Here is a 6,580-nt window from a genome sequence, read left to right as displayed (position 1 = left end):
ACGTCAAAAAGGAAAAATGAAGTATCATTTACCCCATTTTCCTCCCACTTAGTGTTTTACGAAGGGTTAATTTAACTTAGAAAAATACGACTAATTATTTTACTAAGTGATTGTTTAAATTTGCCCAAAAGTAACACTTACTTTGGATAGTGAAACAAGGTTGATTAATGTTCATTAAATACTTTGATAAACCTTAATCAATAATTGCATATTTGTAGAAAATCTATCTAATTTACCTTTCTAGGTCAATTCCCATGTACAGGTGTTCTGTTTTCGTGAACTTAAATACCCAAGCTTAGACACAACTAGGCTTTGACAAAAGGTCCTTTATAGATATATTTGCTACAAATTTAACTTTTTTAATTAAAATCAATTTAATCCTATTAAACTGATTAAAATATTAAAATTATTTCTAATCTCATTAAAGATGTGATCTTAGGACTATGTGAATCATGTTTTAAAACTATTTTAAAAAATGATTTTAACGTGAGGTTTGCATGAAATTCTAAATTATTTATAAAAAAAATGAAATAAATTAAAACCAATTATTGTATGTTAAAGCATACTTAGGTAAATTATAACAATTATAAAATAACCTAAAGTAGTGACATGCTTCATGCAATTGCATTTCTTTACTAACATACATAACAGTTATATACTAAAGTAATGAAATAATTAATAACATACATACATCCATACATTCAACTATATATTATAACACTTTTAATATAAATGATGTATGACTATGTTATTAATGCATGCAAATATATATTATAATATTTTTATTACATGATGCATGAGCATGTTATAAAAGTAAATCATGTAACTATATATTAAAACATTTATAATATAAATGATGCATGAATAATGCATAACCTATGGTGGGATTTTACTATATAGCATACATTATGACTATAATTATATAAATTAAATAATACATCACATGCATAATTTAAAACAATCATTAGACCGGGTTTAGACTCCTAAACAATTAATTAAATTAATATAACACTTATATTAATTTAATTAATTAAAAACCAACTAACTATTACAAATTAATAGCTTAACCAGTTCAAAACAAGCAAACCAGACCTTACATAGCACGAACAGAACCGCCAGCACCTAAACCGACCACAAATCGGCCAAACCAAGTAAATCGAATGAACCATGAGCCGGAACAACCATGAATCGCGCACGAATTGGAAATTTTTTTCGTTTTGGAGCGTTGCAACGCTGTGACCTAGCGTTGCAACACTATGGAAAATTCTTCCATCTGCGGTTCGCAGCATTGCAATGCTAAGGCAGTATGTTGCAACACTACTGTACAGTAGTCACGTTGTGAAATCCATTGATCCTTCTTCGATTTTGACCTTGTTTTCTCTAGAAAATCATCGAGAAAAACACGAGCGAATCAAGACTAAAGAATTACAGACTCTATCACAAGGGCCTTTACAAATGAATTTGTAAAATTAAATTGAAAGGTCCAATCCCGAAACATCCAAAAATTGAAACCATTCACATTCAATACAATTCATCAATATGAAAAGAAAAAAAATACAGAATGCAACCCACCAATTCTGTAAAATTAATTCTGAAAAATTAAAAATTGGGACAAAAAACTACTGCCCTGTAACCAATTGAAGGAACTGTGGAGTTTCATAGTGGAAGCGTGGATTGACCCAATTTTTATCTTCACAGAACAAAAATTTTAGAGAACAAAATTATACAAAATTTCAGAAATTACAGCAAGCAAGGAAGAAGGAGAAAATGAAATTAGGGTTAGAGTTTCAAGAAACTTACCCTTGTAGACCAAAACCTTCACGAACTCCCCTCTCCAAAATGATCATGAATAATTCGTACGATCATGAAGATCCAAAGGTGACACCACCAATTGGAACCTTTTGTATTCTCTTTTGCGTAGAGAATCTTCAGGAGGTGTGGGCTCTGAGATTTTTGAAGAGAGGGAAAATAATTGAGAGGAGAGGATAAGTTTTTGGGAAATTTCAGAGAGATCTCAAAAAACCAGAGAGAGAGCTCTATTACAAAAATCTTCTAAGAAGAAGATTATCACCTCCCTCTAATTGTCCCCCATTCACTACGTGAGTTTAAGAGAGAATTAAGGGGAGAGAAATTATTTCCCTCCCTTTAATTTTAAAATTAAAATTAAAATACATTAATTTTAATTTAAATAAATATTATATATATATATATATATATATATATATATATATATGTATGTATGTATGTATGTATAATAGCTAACTTATTATATATATATATGTTATATCATATATAACACATAACCTATAATTTAATATTGTATCAAATACAATATAACTTATAGTTTTAATTATCTCATTAATGCATGTTATTTAATATAAAACCCATTTATACTAAATTTAAATATATCAATCCAATTCACATAATTAATATTTGAATTGTATTCAAATATTTATTTTCTCTCAAATAAACTATATATTATGTATCAAATACATTATATTAATTATATCATATATAATTAAGTTAAATTAATCATATCACATATAATTCATTCATTCAATTAATTTGAACAGTTCAAATTAATCCAAAATTGATTCTCATAAATCCTTGTTGAGCTACAGATGGGACCTTATGAACTTGTAGATTGATTCTCCAATGGTATTTGAATAAATAATTAATCTGTTTTAATTGAATTATTCAACATCCATTAATTGTTGGTCACTCCACTAAAGATCAATTGCTGCATTTTTCGCCATATATATTTATGTGTCCATTGGATATATCAGTCAACAGTGCGATGACCCTTCACAAATTTCTCGTAAATACATATGGACCAAAATTAAAGTTTTTTCCCTAGTTAGTGTTGGGGTTGATGCCCTAAATCTCGTAGGGTCTTGTAGTTTGTAAGCATTTGTATGAACAAACATTTGATGATTTATAATATGAGATATTTTATTCATTTCAGTCTATGAAATATGAGTTATTTTAGTTGCATTAACCAAACTAAGATCCCTGGTTATCATTGTAACTTATGCATGTATGTGGAGACATATAAGTGGATCGTGCTTTAAGTGATAACCTAAATGGTTTGTAGTATATGGATAAATAAGGGAAACTTTATCCTGGTGACGCTACGAGTATGGCTCACTTTGTAGGTGTTACAAGTGTTGTAAAGTGCTACAAATCATCTGATCCTGACCGTTTGAGTATTAGACATGCGAGCGGGGATGCTCCATACAAAGAAGTTTGTATAAGACCACACCGCGAAATGTTTAGTCTCGTTATATAACGCCATTCATGACAGAGACTTTCATTTTACTAGAATGACCATAGATAACATGACCTTAATCCTGAGTAAGTCGTGAACTCCTGTTTATGAGGGCGGTCATTTGTTTTGCATGGGTGTGAGTGGCCAAATCGTCGACTCAAACATACCACTTTGGGGATATGTCTAATTGGGGAGCTGGGAACTTAGCTATACAAGACAAAATTCACTCCTTCCCGAACCAGGGGTAAGTAGATAAATTGCTCCCTTAAGGGTTGATTTCAGGGTTTAAACAATGTGGCACCATACCTTCTCTTGGCCCGACAAGGATTTACTCATAGTAGAACTATGATGTATTGTTCATTAGAGAAATTAGTGGTACTTAAGGAATTAGATGTAACCACAGGGGTAAAACGATAAATTGGTCTAGTTGTACTTACGAGTGATTTATGAAGGGTCATCGTACTATTGATTGGTTATATCCAATAGACACAAAAATATATCTGTAGTGCGAAGAGTGCAGCTGTCGGTCTTTAGTGGAATGCTCGATAGTTAATGGATGGTGGATATCATGATTAAAGAGTTTAGTCAGTTATTCACGTACCATTAGAGCTTCGAGCTACAGGTCCATAAGGTCCCCTTGATAGCTCAATGGATTCATATTGAGAATCAGTTTTTGGGTTAATCTGAAGTGTTCAAATTAATAAGAGGGAATTTGATTATATATGACATAATTAAATTGATTCAATTATATGTGATATAATTTATTTGATGTATTAGATATATTAATTGGTGGAATTAATATAAATATGATTTATATTAAATGCAATAAAGAAGAAAAAGAACTATAGTTTTTATGTTGCATATGATGTGATATTAAAACTATAGGTTATAAATATAATATGATAAATTAGTTATTATATTTATTTTTAATCAAATCAATTATAAGATAATTGATTTCGGTTTTTTCTCCTAATAACCGACTTTGTGGAAGTTGTAATCAGTTATGGTAACTGATGGATAAAATGAAAAATGTTTCATTTGTTAAAAATTGATCACACATAAAGAAAAAAACTATACGATAGCTTTGAGAGTGTAAACGATCGAGTAAAGAGTATACTATACAATAGTTGCTCACTGCTAAATGATCGAGTACCCATGATAGACTTCTATCTTCTCCCACTTACTCGATCGTCTACACGATTGTTCAATTCCTCCTTCCCTCTACCAAATACATATAGAGCCCACAACTTCTGGATTCTCACACCGAGAATATCAAGGTAGCCTTGTGGTAGTGTCTACCCTCTGTTCGAGGGTCGAGGGTCGAGTGTTTCTCGATTGTGTTCAAGGATTTGACAATTCGTGCTGTTCACTGGTTTGCCCGTATTGCATTCGTGTTGTTGAACGCTTGGCTGAGGTTGATCGAGGGATACGAGAAGAAAAGTTTTTCAAGGGTAACTTCATTTGATCTCTTGTATTTTTCTTTTGAAGCATGCTGTAATTTAAACTCGATGAGGCATAACTTTTATTATTTGATTGTAAATGTTCTTGTTCTTTCATAATGGGATTTGGAATGATCTGCTTCCGCTCAATGGTTCTCTTGTCTAAGAGTTCCTTCAGTTAGATCTAATTGCTTAAGTACCACTGATCCCTTTAATGAGCAATAATTCATAGTCCAACTATGACCAAACCTCTCTCGGGCCAAGAAAAGATGTGGCCCCACATTCTTCAAGCCCTAAAATCAACACTTAAGGGAGCAATATATCTACTTTCCAAACTTTAGGGAATGGGTGAATTCTGTATTGTGTAGTTGTGTTCTCAGCTCCCCAATTAAACGAATCCCCAAAATGGTAGGCTTATTGAGTTAGAAATTTGGCCACTTTCACCTATACAAATCAAATGACCGCCTTCATAGACACGAGTTCACAACTAACTCAGGATTCAGGTCATCTCACTTATAATCATCCATGTGAAATGTAAGTCTCTATTATTAACAGCATTATATAATGAGACTAGTCATTTTGTGTTCCGGTCTTATACAAACACCTCTGTATAGAACACCCTCGCCCACATGTCTCTACATGAATGATCAAGATCAGATCATTTGTAGCACTTTACAACAATTATAACATCTACACAATGGGTCGTATTCGTAGTGTCACTAGGATAAGGTACCCAGCCTTATCCATCTATTACAGATCATTTAGGTTTTCACTTAAACATGATCCACCTGTATGTCTCTACATACATGTTTAAGCTACAGATAAGAACCTTGGATGTTAGTTTATTGGTTTGTGGGTTAATGCTACTAAATATGAATAAAACATCTCATATTTATTAAATATATAAAATGTTTGTACATTACAATTACAAACTACAGGACCCACGAAATTTAGGGCATCATCCCCAACAATTACATCTTGTTCTTAATGTCCTGCTGATCCTCTAATGAATAATTAGTTTGTGATCCAATCACCAAATCGAGTCCCTCTCGAGCCAATGAGAGGGTGGGGCCCCTTGTCCAAAACCTTGAGTCAGCACTTAAAGGAACAACCTTTCTACTATCCCTAAAAGTGGGTAGGAATGAATTTCGTCTTGCACCTTATGTCCCCAACTATTTACCCAGTCTTACCCCTAAAATGGGGGCTTATTGAGCTGACGCTGTTTAGCCAACTCGATCTAAGGATAATCCTGAATAAACAAGAGTTCATTGTTAGCTCCGAATTAAGGTCAAGTTACCTAGGTCAACGCTTTGAAATAGTCGATCTTAAACAATAAACAACGTTATAAAGTAAGAGTGACTTATTTCTTGGTTTGGTGTTATAGAAACTCTTTGCACAGGACACCTCCACTCACATATCTCCACATGAAAGATTCATGATCACATCATTTGTAGCACTACAATAATTGTAAAAATTACAAAGTGGGTCGCATCCAATAGTGTCCCTATGGTAAGATACCCAACCTTATTCGTATACTATAGACCGTTTTGGCTATGTACTCGAACTTGATCCACTCTTATATCTTCACATAAAGTACAAGTACTCATGTAATAGTCATAGATCTTAGTTTATTGGATTTAGGTTCTTTCCAAAATGAAATGAGCAATTCATACATTCAATAGCAACTTTATTGAATAAACCTCAAATAACATCTTTATTGGTAACAGAATAAGTTTATTTATTTAAAAAGTACAAATTTTAAAACATAAAACCCAACAATATGCCAATTGAATACCATATTAGTTTTGGACATAGGCACTGAACACAACCTGTCCCATCCATAGCAGGATTTTTTTGCGACTAGGAACTTCGA

The sequence above is a fragment of the Benincasa hispida genome, chromosome 3 (assembly GCF_027475165.1).
Source record: "Benincasa hispida cultivar pf3 chromosome 3, pf3_genome.v1.1, whole genome shotgun sequence".
NCBI lineage: Eukaryota > Viridiplantae > Streptophyta > Magnoliopsida > Cucurbitales > Cucurbitaceae > Benincasa > Benincasa hispida.
This window is presented reverse-complemented; position numbering follows the sequence as displayed.